This window comes from Erinaceus europaeus, chromosome 5 (assembly GCF_950295315.1).
Source record: "Erinaceus europaeus chromosome 5, mEriEur2.1, whole genome shotgun sequence".
In the NCBI taxonomy this organism is placed as follows: Eukaryota; Metazoa; Chordata; class Mammalia; order Eulipotyphla; family Erinaceidae; genus Erinaceus; species Erinaceus europaeus.
The window spans coordinates 45,296,242-45,314,138 of NC_080166.1; positions in this window are offsets into that span (position 1 = coordinate 45,296,242).

A 17,897-nucleotide genomic window follows, 5' to 3' on the forward strand; every position below is an offset into this window, starting at 1 on the left:
GCAGCTTGAAAGCTGGCTAAAAGTGTGCATGATCCGAAAACAGCTGAAAAAAAAAAAAAAAAAGATAATGTGCAGAAAGAGCTGAGGAGTGTGTTCCCTAGAGATTGTGTTTAAACAAAATTCAAAATGGTGACCTATTTCCCATAGAAGACTCCAGTCTTTTACTTTTATCTTTTTATCTTCCAAGATGGATAGTCACATCTGACTTTTTTTTTTTTTAGTTATGCTTTCAGCATGAAATACTCTTTTACTATCACTCTTCATTTTTCAAAAAGATTTATTCAGTACTCCTTTGTCTGTTTAAGTAATAGTAACAGATCTAAATCTCAATGGTGTTAGACGGTTTTTTTGTTTGTTTGTTTTAAACCAATTTAATTAAATAGATATGCATGAGTCCAAACATGTAAATAATGAAATTTAAAAGTTCATGGAGGAAGAGCAGAACCATCTCTTCTTTACAACATAATTCCAATTAGCAAATGCAGAAAGAGAGTAGAGAATCACTATTAGGCAAATGACCCCAGGAGTAATTGTTCCAGACAAGACCCAAAATATATGCTCAAATTACCAGAAAATTCTAAATAGGATAAAAATTTGCAGACTTGAATTAGTCCCCATGAGATATCCACCAATACAAGTGAAAACTTTATAGTGGAGAAACCTGACAGACACAAATTATCAATATAAACATTACTAGTAAAAAGATTTATCAACATATTTAACCCCTTGTTATGAACATTAATTAGATGGTATTCTTGACAAAAAGATAGAACCTCACTTTGATCATAAGAAAACATGATAAACAAAACTAAGACATTTTAGAGAGTTACTGATCAGGACTCTTCAACATTATTAGCTAATGAAAGTATGAGGAACTGTAACAGAAACTAAGAAGTAATAATAAAACACAACTTAGGATCCTAGAACAAAAAACAGACATTAGTGGCAAAACAGTGATATTTTAATCAATTCTGTGGTTTAATTAATATTGTGCCAATGTTAGCACATATTCTTGATAAATGTACTACAATTATATGAGATGCTATCTTTAAATAAGGCAAAAGTAAGGGGTATTGGGGAATTTGTACTATTTTTTCAAATTTCATAAATATGAAATTAACTCCGAATGAAAAGTTAAAAAATAGAAGTAGTAAGGCAAATCAAATGGAAGCCAAGTAAAGAATTTCTACCCCAGATCTCAATGGCTCAAATACTTCCTTCTTTCTCCTTATTCAATGTAAAAAAAAAAAAAAATCCAATGTTACTCACATCAAATAAATGATTTTGGGCTAGCTGGGTAAGGGAGTAGCACTACAACAACAAATTGTTCATGGTGGGTGTCATGGGAACCAAACACTATTTCTTATCTGACTTCTCTATGTCTGTTCTGCTACCTTTTGGTAAGAGCACCCCAATTTCTTTTTAAGCAATTACCTATTTCCTTGTGCACCGCCTTGCTTTTTTGGTGAATACAATAGAGGACTTTCCTTGGACTTTTAAATTTTGAGAAGAATAACACTAGTTTAGTCATGTCTGGACAAAGTTTTTAAACACGTGCACATTAACTCAATGTACAGGGGTCTTTGGTTCCATTATTTTCCCAAGTTTTATTCTCTAGCTTTTCCGTTGATTGTTTGATCCACCGATAAAATGTTCTTCTGATTTAATTAACTAAAGCCAGCCATTGTTTGTCATTAAGGAAGTCTAAGCAACACAGGGCTGATCTGACCTGACGAGTTACCTAGACCTAGTGGGAAGACACTTGAATGCCATTCAAGAACCTTATATACCTGGAGCATAAAGTTTGCTGCATTAACAAATTTTAAGACTCCATTAATGTTTCAGGTTTTAAAAAGGGATCTTTCTCACTGGAAGTAAAAATATTTGAGAAAAAAAAAAAAAGCACTGACCACAAAGTAAATAAATAGATAAAATTATTTCCAATATGGCAGAAATAGATCCTAACACCACACTATACTGGAGCTACCCTTCTGTCTTTCTACCAGATTTGAAAGTCTTGAGGACAAAAGCATACCATAATTTGTTTATCTAGCATCTTATTTGTACAAATATCTAGAACAATATCTGACATACAATAGTTCATGATAAATATTTAGTGAGTAGATGAAGACTATTGCCACCATTTTACTTTAATTTTATTAAGCTGTGCTTATATAAAGTTTTCTTAGTCTAAACTTTGTACTGGTAGATTAAAATAATCCCCAAATTACAATATTAGTAAAGGTTTATTAAGATAATACAGAAAAATATGTTAGAAGAAGAGAATATATGCCCTTATTTATAGGAAAATCCCATTCTTATGTGATAATATTTGTACTCTTTAATACACCTATATTGCAAAATTAATTACTGTGATAGAAAGAGGAAGATGATAAAATGAAATAGTTTCACATTTATTTCCACTCTGTGAAAGTCATAGTTCTTAATTCTCAGCCTCAGATATTACTCTATCATGGTTTAGTAGAAAGTGATTTATTAGAAGATATTACAATGTTCAGTCTTCAGAACTGAAGAAACTCAGGAGTAAGCTTCCAGGAAGAGTTCTCATAACTTCGATAGAGAACTGATGGAGAAGTGAATTACTGCTCCCAATGATTCCAGAAACACATTACCTCTCCAACCATCTATGCCTGCAAAACTGATGCCCTCCACCTGCTTTTTCAGACCAATCACTTCTGTATTTACATCTCTGTGTGTTCTTCTGATTAGCCAAATCTAAAGCATATGCCTGTTTTCTGGAGGCAAATGAAGAAGGGAGGGCAATGTGGGAGCTATGTGACCAGTGTTGGGAAGATGGGATCTACACCATGGAGAACCATAATGATGTAGAAAGAATGTCAAGTGACTTGACTAACAGGATTGACTAGTACAATTTAGATTTTCAAAAGACTCAGCATTTGATTAACTGTACTAATCTGTCCTATGACAAAATTTTTGCATCTGCGAGGTAAGATAGCTTGAATGTTAGTTTCATAATACCATCCAAAATATCAGTCATTTCCCCACTAAATATCTCATGGAGAAAAAAATGATTACTTACTGAGCATATACTACATGTCAGATTCTGTGCTAATGTTTTATATGTATTTTGTATTTAATTTGCTCAATAACTCCAATTCAAGGGTACAATTCCCATTTTAACATTTTACCATGAGAGACTAAATCACTTAACTCAAAATCACACAGTGTGGTGGAGCTATGATATAGTCCAAGGTCTCTTGAAGTTTAGTCTCTCTTCTTTGTTGAGTTTCTTTTTTCTTAGTATTTTTCTCTTTATTCATCACTATTTTTTTTTAGGGATATTGTGTGTGTGTGTGTGTGTGTTTTATTGTTTTTTATTTATTAAAAGGAAATACTGACAAAACTATAGGATAAGAGGGGTACAACTCCACACAATTCACACCACCAGAACTCCTTATCCCATCCCCTCCCTTGATAGCTTTCCTATTCTTTAACCCTCTGGGAGTATGGACCCAAGGTCATTGTGGGATGCAGAAGGTGGAAGGTCTGTCTTCTGTAATTGCTTCCCCACTGAACATTGACAGGTTGATCCATACTCCCAGCCTGTCTCTATTTCCCTAGTGGGGCAGGGTTCTGGGGAATCAGAGCTCCAGGACACATTGGTGGGTTGTCTGTCCAGGAAGGTCTGGTTGGCATCATGCTAGCATCTGGAACCTGGTGGCTGAAAAGGGCGTTAACATACAAAGCCAAACAAGTCGTTGACTAATCATGAACCTAAAGGCTGGAGTAGTACAGATGAAGAGTTGGGGGGATGGAGGTACTCCATTTTGTAGATAGCTAGTAGGCATATTTTAATTATATTCTAAAGGGCCTGTGGCTATACTAGTTTTTTTTTTTTTCCTGATCTTGAAATCTGATATGCAGGTGGATCCTAGTTATTGTGTGGGTAGATGATGTCATGGCTGGAAAAAGGACCAGAAATCTGGATCAGGGAAGAGAGTAGCTCCCAAATTTGGGAAAGAGGTATAAATATTGTTGACTGTAAACCCCACTGATTTGATGTGTTCTGGGACCCATATTAAGCTTAGGAGCCTATGTGCCCTCTGCATCCCTGTAGATCTGAGCTCACACTGTGTGGTCATGAGTAGGAACGTTCCAAGCTGCCCCTAAATCAGGACCCATCTTCCTCAGGTGTGCCATAGAGTATGTTGTCCAGCCTCCCTTTGGAGGATGGAACATTCTCGACCGTTGTTGATCCAAGTTGAGGGCAAGGTCCTTTTCTTAACCAGGTCATCTACAAACCCACCAAAGGTGGTGCTGCCTTCATAAGTCCTTGGAATTGTGGATGTGCATCTTTCTGGAAGGGTCATCTATAATTTTTATCAAATTTATAAAAGGGTACATAGTCCCTAAAACAATCATGAACTGCTATTTCCAAGATTGCAGTATGTGTGCTTTGGATCATGAAACTGTTGGGAGAAGCATACCCTACCAATTTCTTCCCTGATTTTTAACATTTCAGTGCTTATTGTTTGTGATATCAGTTTGCAAAATGAAATTCCAATTTAAAATGAGGCAGGAAACCTCTCTATTAGGAAGAAGAATGTCTGTGTAGGAAGGAGCAAGGGTTAAAGCTGACAAGAAAGGTTCTCTGTGAAAAAGGGCTGAGCAAAACAGGAACACATTTTTCATTTAACTACTGAAGTCCTAGCTGTACATCAGAAGGCCTAGCATCTGTTTGTGACTTTGTCACAAACTCCATTTATCAGAGCCTCCATCACCTGTATGACGGGGGTAATATAAAACCTGCCATCATTTTCTCCATCACAATGTTATGAGATTGTTTTGAAAGTACTTTCATTTCCCCAACAGAAAGGCATTACAGATCTATATATATACCTGTTATGACTTCTTTGGGAGAAAACAAAGGACCTTGGAGAAGACTTGGCTTCCAGCTTCTAGGACTGATTGATTTCTAGGCCTCCCAGGCATTCATATGTAGAATGTTCTTGTGAAGAACGGCTTGTTTCTTTCTTGACTTTTCATTTCTGGTGGGTTTCTTCCCCCTCCCCCTTTGCCATGTACTGTGTTTTCTTTTCTCTTTTTAATTCCAATATAAATAAACCTCTCAAATTGTGTTAGGTAGCTGGAATGTTGCTTTAGATGGTTCATTATTTATGTCTTGCTGTCAACATGCATATTACTTTACAGAACACAAAAGCTTTACTCGAGAAATAAGATAACAACTGTTTTAAAGCAGAAAGATGAAAAGAAGCCCAGCAGAATCAGCCTAGCCCACTGGTAGAAGCAACAGTACACCATCGAAATATAGGAGAATGTCTAAATGTAGCATTTTATGAACAGGGTCAACCAGCTGAGTGTGAAATGTCCCCTTCTTTGCCATCTAGTCCCCAAGCAATCAGTTTTTTAAATGGCATTTTGGAAAAGTAATGAATATCTACTAACACTGAATGCAAACTTAATTTGAAAGCAGGGGAAGAGGTCATAAATAAAACACTGAATGATTTCATAGTGCAACCTACATGTAGTATCAACATGAGAAGTTAGTCTCCATTATCAATGGAAATATGGATTATTACCAAGGAAAGTAAAGAACTCTTCATAAATAGAACTTAATGTCAGATAGTGTGAAGCTCAGCCAGTAGTGACTATTGTTCTTGCTGTTACTGTTGTGTAGCTTTTTCCTTGAATGCTTTTCATACACAAAAACTTGAAGAAATTTGCAATTTTGGTGGTGACTAATATAAAGATTCAACATCAGATATTAATTAAGCAAGTAGCAGCTAGGAAGTAGTTCACCCACAGAAGGCATTTTCTATGGAGTATGAGAGTCAGGATTTGAATCCTGGAACCACAAGGAAACGATATGGAGAGCACCAGGATATTTCTATGAAGTGGTACTATGGTGTCTTATCTCTCCCTTTCTCTCAAAAGCGAAGACAGAAAATTGGTTCAGGGAGGCTGTTCTGCAGCATGTGCTGTTACATATGCAGTAGGTCCTGGGTTCATTTGCCAGGACTGCATTTAAACAAAGCAAAAAAAGGGAGGGGTGCAGCGGGTTAAGCGAAGCGCAAGGACTGGAGTAAGGATCCCCGTTCCAGCCCCCGGCTCTCTACCTGCAGCGTGGTCGCTTTGCGGGCAGTGAACCAGGTCTGCAGGTGTCTATCTCTCTCTCTCCCTCGCTGTCTTCCCCTCCTCTCTCCATTTCTCTCTGCCCTAACAACAATGACAAGAATAGTAACTACAACAATAAAAAGAAACAAGGGCAACAAAAGGGAATAAATAAATAAATATTATAAGATAAAAATAAAAAAAGAAAGATGTCTGTAGGAGTCAATTCAATGGGTCACCTTTCTATCTATACCCCTCTTATCCTATGGTTTGGTCAGTGTTTCCTTTTTATAAATAAAAAAAAAAAAATTAAGGGAGTCGGGCTGTAGCGCAGCGTGTTAAGCGCAGGTGGCGCAAAGCACAAGGACCGGCATAAGGATCCCAGTTCGATCCCCGGCTCCCCACCTGCAGGGGAGTCGCTTCACAGGCGGTGAAGCAGGTCTGCAGGTGTCTATCTTTCTCTCCTCCTCTCTGTCTTCCCCTCCTCTCTCCATTTCTCTCTGTCCTATCCAATAACGACAACAACAATAATAACTACAACAATAAAAAAAACAGCAAGGGCAACAAAAGGGAATAGATAAAATAAATATTAAAAAAAAATTAGGAAAGGAGGAGTGGGGTGGTAGCGCAGAGGGGTAAGCGCAGGTGGACCTGCATAAAAATCCCAGTTTGAACCCTGGGCTCCCCACCTACAGGGGAGTTGCTTCACAGGTGGTGAAGTAGGTCTGCAGGTGTCTATCTTTCTCTCCCACTCTCTGTCTTCCCCTTCTCTCTCCATTTCTCTCTGTCCTATCCAACAACAATAACAACAATAACAACTACAATAATAATAAAAAACAAGGGCAACAACGGAATAAATATTTTTAAAAATTAGGAAAAGAAGTTCTTGGAGGGCAATATAGTATGTGAATGAGGAAGACACTGATAATTTTCTGTGCAGAGATAATACAGTTGGACTACAAAAAGGGGGAATTCTTGCTACAGGTATCAGATCTATGATGTACTTACATATTTTACGGATGTGCTTAGAGCTCAAAATGGGTGGGTATGTGGCACACCACACTCTAATAAGCCTTTTACTGGCTTTTTAGAAGCTCACACTGAATAATTTTTTCTCATCAAGAAAACTTTCCATCATCCTTTCTCTTCATAGTTTCAGTACTAGAAGCACAACATGAAATTACTGAACTTTTTATGTAGCTCATGATGTAAATAGATTTCAGTACACTTCCTAGACTATATTTGTCTTCTCTTTTTAGCATCTGTGGAGATTCAAAGGTAACTTTTGTTTATTTAGAAAAGACAGTTATCTTCTCTACTTTAGCATATATATATTTTCGCTACATTTAATTTATGTATGGGATGGAGACAGAAAGTAAGCAAAAAGGAAGGGGCAGATAAAGAGGGAGAGGGAAAGAGGGACACTCTCTGCACTGTTTGACCATTTATAAAGGTTCTCCCCTGCAGGAGGGAGCCAGAGTTTTGAGACCAGGTCCTTGCTCAATTGTAACACGTGCGCTCTGCTGGGTGTGCCACCACCTGGCCCACTCTAATTCACTCTTGGATCAGAGAATCCAAATGGTGATTCCTTTGTCCTTCATTTAGACAGAACCTAAAATTTACTAAAATAAAATACAGGTTTATATGTGAACCATAATTTTCTTTTTTTAGATTTTTTTTTTACTATATTTATTGGATAGAGACAGCCAGAAAACAAGAGGAAAGGGGGTGGTAGAGAGGGAGAGAGACAGAGAGACACCTGCAGCCCTGCTTCACCACTCATGAAGCTTTCCCTCTGCAGGTGGGGACTGGGAGCTCGAACCCGGGTCCTTGTGCGTTGTCATACGTGCGCTCAACCAGGTGTGCCACCACCTGGCCCCCGAACCATAATTTTCAACAATTTTGTTTCCTACTTCTTGGAGTCTTGCACTACTTTTTATAATAACTGCATTAACAATCTCAGATATGTTCAAAAAAAGATACTGTAATGTTATCTGCCTCAAAATTTTCCTGTTGTGCAAAAAAAAAAAAAAATTCTTGGGATTTTTGCTTTAAAATAATTTAGCAGGGGTGGAGGTGGCAGTGAACTGATGACTAAAAATAAAACAAGATTGTGTACTGATAAGTGTTATTCTGGGTGATATGATAGGAAATTAATTAATCTATTTAATTTTCTTAATTATATGAAAATTTTATGTGAAGATATTCAGAGTGGCAGTACTGTAACAGAAAAATAGAAATAACTGAATTATTTAAGAATAGAAAATGGCTAGATAATGATAAATGATGGTACACTCAAAAATTAATTATCGTATGGTCACTCAAGAAAAATCATGTTTCCATTGAACATTTAGTGACTTGGCATACAGAAACTATATATTTTATTATTATTATTATTTTATTTAAGAAAGGATTAATTAACAAAACCATAGGGTAGGAGGGGTACAACTCCACACAATTACCACCACCCAATCTCCATATCCCACCCCCTCCCCTGATAGCTTTCCCATTCTCCATCCCTCTGGGAGCATGGACCCAGGGTCATTGTGGGTTGCAGAAGGTAGAAAGTCTGGCTTCTGTAATTGCTTCCCCGCTGAACATGGGCGTTGACTGGTCGGTCCATACTCCCAGTCTGCCTCTCTCTTTCCCTAGTAGGGTGGGGCTCTGGGGAAGCTGAGCTCCAGGAAACATTGGTGGGGTCTTCAATCCAGGGAAGCCTGGCCAGCATCCTGGTGGCATCTGGAACCTGGTGTTTGAAAAGAGAGTTAACATACGAAGCCAAACAATTTGTTGAGCAATGATGGACCCAAAGCTTGGAATAGTGGAGAGGAAGTGTTAGGGAGGTACTCACTGCAAACTCTAGTGTACTTCTGCTATCAGGTATATATTTTGCAGTAGTTTATAGATACGTGTGAACATATGCTCTCTCTCACAGAAACTGGCGTATATCTAGGTTTTGGGACTTTGTTAGAAAGTGAACCACCTGAGATGGAATTAGAGTGTACTATAAAAGGAAAGGTCTCACCCGAGTAATGAAGCTGAAGGGTTGTCATTCCACACGTGAAGTCTCTGGACACAGTCTGAAGTGAAGCATGTTGAGGTGGCAATCGTTGCGTTGGTTAGGTTGTGATCAGCGGATGCAATATTATTTGATATGGATTGGGAGAGGCATACGGGAAAGTGGGCCCTATCCAAGGGTTCCAGGACTGGGGGAAATAGGGGCTCTATAGTGGAGATGTGAGGTTCCTGCTGTCTTAGGGTTCAAAAAGACAATTGATAGTTAATGTTATGATCACATTATTTGGTAATTGGGTTAACTTTGAAAAGTCCTTTTGTTAGGGTTTGCTGTACAGTACCCAGTATCTTATATATAGAAACTATATTTTTAAAAAGCTAGGTAAAGTTGTACTTGAAGAAAGTTGTAGGATGTGGGCGAGAAAAATGCTGACAATACTTGTTATGTGCTTGTTGAAAAACCTGGGTAACAATTCATTTGTATAGTACAATATAATTTGTTAGTGAGTTAATAATGCTTTAGAAGATTATAAAATCGTATGAATATAGCATCCACCACCAGAGTTTTGTGCCTGGCGGTTATAGCTTGGTAGTAAAGAATTAAAAATTCCCAATGTGAGCTCATGCTCCTTATTTCAAATCTGCAATTGTAAGCCAAAGATTCTTGACTTACAATATTTTGATGACTGCCTCTACACATCTTCCTTGATTTATTACAGGCTATATCTTGATACACCTATAACAAGTAGGAAATATCATGCACCATAAGAGCATTTACTATGCCTAACTACTAAACACCATAGCTTGACGTAGCCTAATTCTGTTAACTGCTCTAAGAGCACTTACATAAGCTTACCGATGGGTAAAGTCATCTAACACACAGTCTATTTTATAGACACACAGTCTATTTTGTAATTTATTGTGATCTGTAGTGAAAGTGAAAAAGAGCCACGATGGGATATAGAAATACAAAATGTAACACTCCCAAAACACTAACAACACAGCAAGCACACTGTAAGAATATGTGGTGTTTCCCCTTATGATCTAGAAACATCAGAAAGTATATCATACGACATAGATTTATAAATTTATAAATCTAGTCTTCTGTTTAATATTTATCAGATTCATACAACCATAAAATTAAAAGAAATTGATCTGTTAATAAACTGGAGATCATCTATGTCCACTTCTACTTGAGTCATACAACTGTTCCTCCCAGGTAAGGTATGTTCTCGGTCTTTCTCTACAGGTTGTTAGGAGAACACACAGACCTGACCTACAGGTTTATCTTAAAGATTATACAATATAATAGCTTTTTTACTTATATGATGATTTTTTGATACATCTTGTTACTTACTGGAATTTTCTAGCTCATTTCTCTTTTTTTATAATTTTTTAAATTTATTTTTTAAAAGGAGACATTAACAATACCATAGAAGAAGAGGGGTACAACTCAACACAATTACCACCACCAGATCTCCATATCCCATCCCCTCCCCTGATAGCTTTCCTATTCTTTATCCCTCTGGGAGCATGGACCCAAGGTCATTGTGGGATGTAGAAGGTGGAAGGTCTGGCTTCTGTAATTGCTTCCCCGCTGAAAATGGGTGTTGACTGGTCGATCCATACTCCCAGCCTGCCTCTTTCTTTCCCTAGTAGGTTGGGGTTCTGGGGAAGTGGAGCTCCATTGGTGGGGTCATCTGTCCAGGGAAGTCTGGTCAGCATCATGCTAGCTGGTGGCTAAAAAGAGAGTTAACATACAAAGCCAAAAAAATTATTGAGCACATTTCTCTTTTCCTATAGACAAAATTATAATCTACTTTCATCTTATCCCATATTATTCAGCTTCTTTTTTGTTTTTTTTTTAAATTTATTACCAGTGATTTAATAATAGTTTAAAAGTCATAAGATTAGGGGATGGCCTACACAGGGAATCTTGGATTCCCACATAGATATGATGGGCCTAGACCTTTAACAGATTCCTCTCTCCACCATTGCTGGTCATCTCCATCAGGAACAATATCATAAACCCTTCTGTGGGCCTCTCCAGGACCTTGCCCTCAATGTGGAAAAACAATGGTAGGGACTTCCCCACTCTCTGAAGGAAGGCTGGGTCAATATACACTTCCACTCAAGAAAGATTGGTCCTATAAAGAGTACAGCCTAGAATGTTCCTAGTTATGACAACAGAATGCAAGCTCATACCTACAGGGATACAAAGGTTATACAGGCTCCTCTACTGAATATGGGTCCCAGATCAGATTGGTAGGGTTTACAGTTGATGGTATTTATATTTGTTTCCATATTTGAGAGCTATTCTCTTCCCTGATCCAGCTTTCTAGTTTTATTCCCAACTCTGACACCATTTCCCCAGACAATACCTTTAGCCTACCTACATGTTAGCCGTTGGGCTCAAGCAAGAATTAATAAAGTCATGGGCCCCTTGGAATATACCTAAATTAGACTTCCTAACTTTTCCCAAATGGAAAATTCAAATCTCATCTGCAATATTCTTAACTTTAGATTCCTGATTATTAAACATTTTTTCTGATTTATATCTTAACTCTTTTCAGCCATCAAGTTGCAGATGCTACCATGATAACCAATAGACTTCCCCGGGCAGACATTCTTACCAGTATGTCCTGGAACCCTATCTCTTCAGAGCCCTGCCCCAGTAGGGAAAGATAGAAACAGGCTGGGAGTATGGGTTGAACTGCCAACACCCATGCCCATCAGTTAAGCAATTACAGAAGCCAGACCTTCTACCTTCTGCACCCCATAGTGACCCTGGGTCCATACTCCCAGGGGGATAAAGAATAGGAAAGCTTTCAAAGGAGGGGATAGGAAATGGAGTTCTGGTGGTGGGAAATTGTGTGGAACTGTGTACCTCTTAGCCAACTGACTTGTTCATAATTATATCAATCAAAAAAAGAAGAAGATTAGGGGCTAGGAGGTAGAACACCAGTTTGAAAGCACATGTTACAATGCACAATGACCCAGGTTCAAGCCCCTGTCCCCATCTGTAGAGGCAAAACTTTACAAGTGGTGAAGCAGTGCTTCAGGTGTCTCTCTTGTCTCTTTCCCTCCCTATCTCCCCCTTTCTCTTGATTTCTGAATTTTTTAGCCAATCAATCAATAAAAATAATAAAAAAGAATTTTAAAAAGTCATAAGATACAGTGGTATAGTTCCACACCACACCCACCACCACAGTTCTGTGCCCTCTACTCCCCCCACCCCAACTCTCCCCCTTCCACTCAAGGATAAGCTAGTTTTCACAAAGTGTTAATGATAGTTTGACTTCTTTTTCCCCCTTTGTAACAATCTTATACTTTTCAGTCCTTTATGTTGTACATAGGAGCAAAACCATCAAGTAATTGTGTTTCAGAGAAATGCAAGTCATTTGGTAACAGATATAAATGATAGCAACAAAAGTCCTTAAATACAAATACAAATTAAAGAAGTTCAAAATATGATATATAAGAAGGACGAGAAAGAAAGATTAGAAAATACTAGTGAGAAAATAACAACATTTAAAAAGACATAGAGAAACACATCTACATGTGTTGTAAAGCAGTAGACTCAATCATGAAGCCCTAAATTCAATCCCTGGCAGCACATGAGGAATGTCTGGTGTTCTTTCTCTCCTCCTTTCTCATTAGTAAATCAATAAAATCATTAGTAAATAAATAAGTGTATTATACACAAAGTATATCTAATTTATATATAAATATATTTAAGAGAGTCTTTTAAAAAACTGTTCTTTTCTTACCATTCTTTGTTTGAACAGCCTCTATCCACTACTTCCCCTGTCACTCTTTAAAGTCACCTTCTTATCTCCATGGCTTATGTTTCTAGGATTATTTTTACCATTTATCACCTTGTTAAGAGTTAAAAGTATAACTTCTCTGTGACACTCCTTTCAGTAACTCTTGCAAGAAAAGTCTGGTAATGGCAAACTCTTTTAGTTTTCATGTGTCTGATATTGTTTTGATTGTTCCTTCATATCTGAATTACAGTCTTGAAGAGTAAGATACTATAGCTGATAGTTGTCTTTTTAAAATCTTGACTATATCTCTTCACTCTCTCCTGGCCTCCATGGTTCCTGCAGAAAAATATTAGAGGCAAGTCTAATTATGATGCTTTTCTTCTTTTCCTGGAAGCTTGCAGATTTTTTTCCCTTGACTTTCAATAGTTTTACAATGATGAATCTTGGAGTAGGTTTTCTTGGATTTGGGAATTTGGGAGTTACCTCTCTCTGGAACATCTACATCATGAAGCATATCATAAATTTGAAAAATTCATGCTTTTTTTTTTTTTCTCTGCCTCTCCTCTTGCTCCACTGTCCATGCATGGTCATCAGCTTTCACATAGTGATGTTCTTTTATTTACCAAAAATCCCAACTATTTTCTGATGGAATTCATTGTGTTATTGGTTGTAATATTTGTTTTCGGGGGAGAACCACTTTTTTTGTGACTGGGTTGTCATATATCCACCCTGAAAATCTGTTTCTTTTATTTTAAATATTTATTTATTTATGACAGAGAGAGGAGGAGGGGAAAGATACAGGGGAGGGAAACAGAGCACAACACTGGCAGATACAATGCTGAGGATCCAATTTGGGAGTTGATGTTTAGTTTTGTTTTTTTTTCTTTCTGTATATCATTTCTTAGGGAAGTTAATTGTATATAGTACAGTCGTTGATACATGGGTAGAATTTCTTATCTACACTTAATAGATGTCTGCAAAACACTCTCTCTCCCCAACCTAGGTCCTTTTCTGCCATCATGCACCAAGACTCCAAAGCCCCCTGCCCCTTCCCCCCACCATCCCCCTCCTCCTTCCTTCCTTGGTGCAATACACCAAACCCAGTCCAAGCTTAACTTTGTGTTTTCCTTGTCTGTCCTTGTGCTTACTTATTTTTCCAGCTTGGGATTTTTATTTTAGGCTCAATGAATCAATCCTAGGGCCTCACGTGTGCAAAGCAAGCTCATTACCATTGAGCTACATCCCCAGCCCAGCATGTAACTTTTGACATTACTTGTAGATGGCTTCTCCTACTCATTTACTTGAAATGGAATCTGAAGCAAGATTAGGCCCTGACTTTTCACTTTTACCAACACTGCTCAGCATGCATACTCACTAACTAGGCTTCCGCTCTTGTTTGAAGCAAGGTATAGAGAAAGGAAACACATGGTCTGAATAGTATGGTAGACAAGGAAAAGAAATGTTCCTAGAATATACCTCTACTTACACATCAATGAATCCCGAAGATAAGAAATAACTTAAAAATCAATACGAAAACAACCCACTTCCATCTTCAAAGGAAAATTAGACAGATTAGATTATAGAAAGAGGTAAATATATTACAAGAGAACCCAGAAAGTTATTCATGTGTGAAGAAATATTCAAACTGATAATTAATGAAAGATCAATTAAAACCCATAGAAAATAGAGATTACACCTACAGTAAATGCTACCATATCCTGGAGTGTGGGTGTAGAAAAGTGTGTGCAGCCTTTCTAGAGAGCAGTTCAGCAGCATTTATCAAGAAACTTCGGGAAGTTTCTTTTCTTTCACCAAGCAATTTAATTTCTCAGAATCTGATACAAGAATATAACAGCAATGTTGACAAAGATTTAAGAGGAAGCTTGCTTGTTATAGTATTATTTATAATGGCAAGAAGTCAGGTACAGTCTGGCTAGCCAATAATAAGAGAATAGTTAAATGTTGGCATGCTTATTAAAATGCTGATCTGTACCTATACTGATCCCCATGACTTTCAGATACTTAGTGCTCCTTACACAATGAGGATAACTATTTCCTACAGTAGACGCCATGAAGATAGTGTCTCTCCCAATCCTGCTTATCCATGTATGCACTGCTACTTAAAAATGAGCATGTAACAGATACTCATAAATAATTAAATATGTACAATAATTTTGATGCGTTTCTGTTATGGACTATTATACAACCAACAAAAGAAACTAGGGTGGAGGGTAGATAGCATAATGGTTATGCAAACAGACTCTCATGCCTGAGGCTCCAAAGTCCCAGGTTCAATCCCCCGCACCACCATAAACCAGAGCTTAACAGTGCTCTGGTTAAAAAAAAAAAAAAAAGAAAGAAAGAAACTCTACCTTCTAGTTCAGTTATATTCATCCTTTAGTTTTAAGCCTTCCCTCTTAGGTACATTTGTCACATTTTCTAGTCCCATATGGAAGACTTGCCTTCTCCTTTATAGTTGCTTTTTAAATTCATATCTTACCATCTGACTATAAATTTTAAGATAGCAAGGAACATAATTATTTTCTGCTTAGATATATCTCCAGTGCCTAAAAACATACTTAATACATTGTAAGTAGCCAATAAATAGTTCCTAAATAAACATATTTTTTTTACATGTTGTACTTAGCACTCGACACATCTAACTCCAATCACCTGAAGTTATCTTTTTTTTTTTTCTTCCATTTTCATTTTTCTCCATGTGTCCTAGCAGCTCCCTAATTCTGACTTTGTATGAGGATAGCAAGATTTTCCTTAGAACAAAGTGGCTAGTTGGGGTCAAGAGCTAACTCATGCAGTGGAGTGCACACTTCACCATGAGTGAGGACCTACCTATGAACCTCTAGCACCACATGGAAGCAGCATGTACAGTATCAGGGGAAACTACACAAATTGTGGAGTCTGTTTTTTATTTTTCTCTTTCCCTCTCTGTCTTAATTATTATTATTTTTTTTTAAAGAGAAGAGACGGCTTGCTGAGAACAGTGTAATGGAGCAGGTACAAGGCCTCTGCAAGAAAAACATAACCAAAAATTGCTGACTAATCTCACATGGAACAGAAATGACTGACGGCATTGCCAGCCAGTCTTGCTCAACTTTATTTGACATGTGCTGATGCTCACATTCATCCCTGCTTTTTCCTTAGTCAATACTGGAAGACAAAATATTGGTGAATGTAACTAAGGCTCTCCAGTCAACTGTTACAGAAATGTAAAATCCTGGAAAATTTGCCTCTGGAACATGTGGAATTTCGGTCAATCATGAAGAAGAATATTTTTTTCTTTTTCTTTTTTTTATGATTTACAAAATTACAAAATAAGGAGGCTGGCAATAACACAGTGGGTTAAGCCCACATGGTGCTAAGCACACAGACTGGCTCAAGGACCCCAGTTCAAGCCCGCAGGTCCTCATCTGCAGGGGTGTCACTTCAAGGGTAGTGAAGCAGGTCTGCAGGTGTCTATCTTTCTCTTCCCCTCTCTGTCTTCCCCTCCTCTCTAGATTTCTCTGTGTCCTATCAACAACCACAGCAATAACAATAATAACAAAAACAATAAGGGCAACAAAAAATGGGAAAAAATGGCCTCCAGGAGCAGTGGATTCAAAATGCAGGCACTGAGCCCCAGCAATAAACCTAGAGGCAATATATATATATATATATATTAGCCTATAAAAAAATTACAAATAATGGTGTACAATTCCACACTGTTCCCACCACCAGAGATCTGTGTTCTCATTCATTCCATTGTAAACTGCAGTGGTTCTCCCGAGTTCATAGATATGGGTTGACTTATTTCTGCAACTGACTGTCTATCTGCCTATCTATCTATCTATCTATCTATCTATCTATCTATCTATCTGTCTATCTATCATCTGTATTTTTTGCCCATTTTTTTCCTACGGTCTTGCCTTCTTTCCATTTTAAGTCACATTTTCACTTATTACTATTTCTCAATGTCTTTGCTTTTATCCTCTTCTGTCTCTGGGTCCTGATGGAATTGGGTTTCAGAGCCCTCTAGTCATCCTCCCCTAACATTTCTCTTGGGATATGCCCCAAAATTCATTTCGGGGTGCAAAATATAGGAGTTTTGGCTTCTGTAATTACTTCTCTGCTAGACATGGGAGTTGGCAAGTCAATCCATACCCCCAGCGAGTTTCTGTCTTTCTTTAGTGGGCTAGGGCTCTGGGGAGGTGGGATTCCAGGACTCATTGGTGAGTTCATCTTCCCAGGGAAGCCACATTGGCATCATGGTAGCTTCTGCAACTTGGTGGCTGAAAAGCATTAAAAAAATAAAACAGAATTTTTTTTTTTTTAATAATCAGAAGCCTAAAGTTAAGAATATAGCAGATGAGATTTGGCATCTTCATACTGAAAGAAGCTAGGAAGTCTATTTTAGGTATACTCCAAGTAGTCCATGATTTTATTAATACTGTTGGGCTCCTAGAGGGATAAAGAGTGAGGAACTTTCCAATGGAGAGGATGGGATGTTGTTGGGCAGTACACCAGCTCCCCCCTGCTTAATGCTGTGGTCTATTTACATAATCACTGTTTTACTTGAGACCCGCCCTGCCTGCAGAGCACTGATTTAATCCCACTGGTTTGCACTCTCTTTTCGCTCCGCCCCCCCCTCCTAGTTACATCCTGTTTTCCACCCTACCATTTCCTTTCTGGAAACTATAAATGCAGATTCTTTTCTCAATAATCATTGCACTGCTTCCCAGCTCAGCCATGAGTCCCTGGTCGTCTGTCTCTTGCCCGTGAAGCTAGCCCGGCAGGATGTGGAACTCCGGTGGTGGGAATTGTGTGGAATGGTATCTGTCTTAACCCACAATCTTGTCAATCATTATTAAATCACTAATAAAAATTATTTAAAAACGTTAAATTTAAAGAGACCATCAAGAGTGGTCCAAGAGGTAGCGCAGTGGCTAAGGCACTAAATTCTCAAGCATGAGGTCCCAAGTTTGATCACTGGCAGCACATGTACCA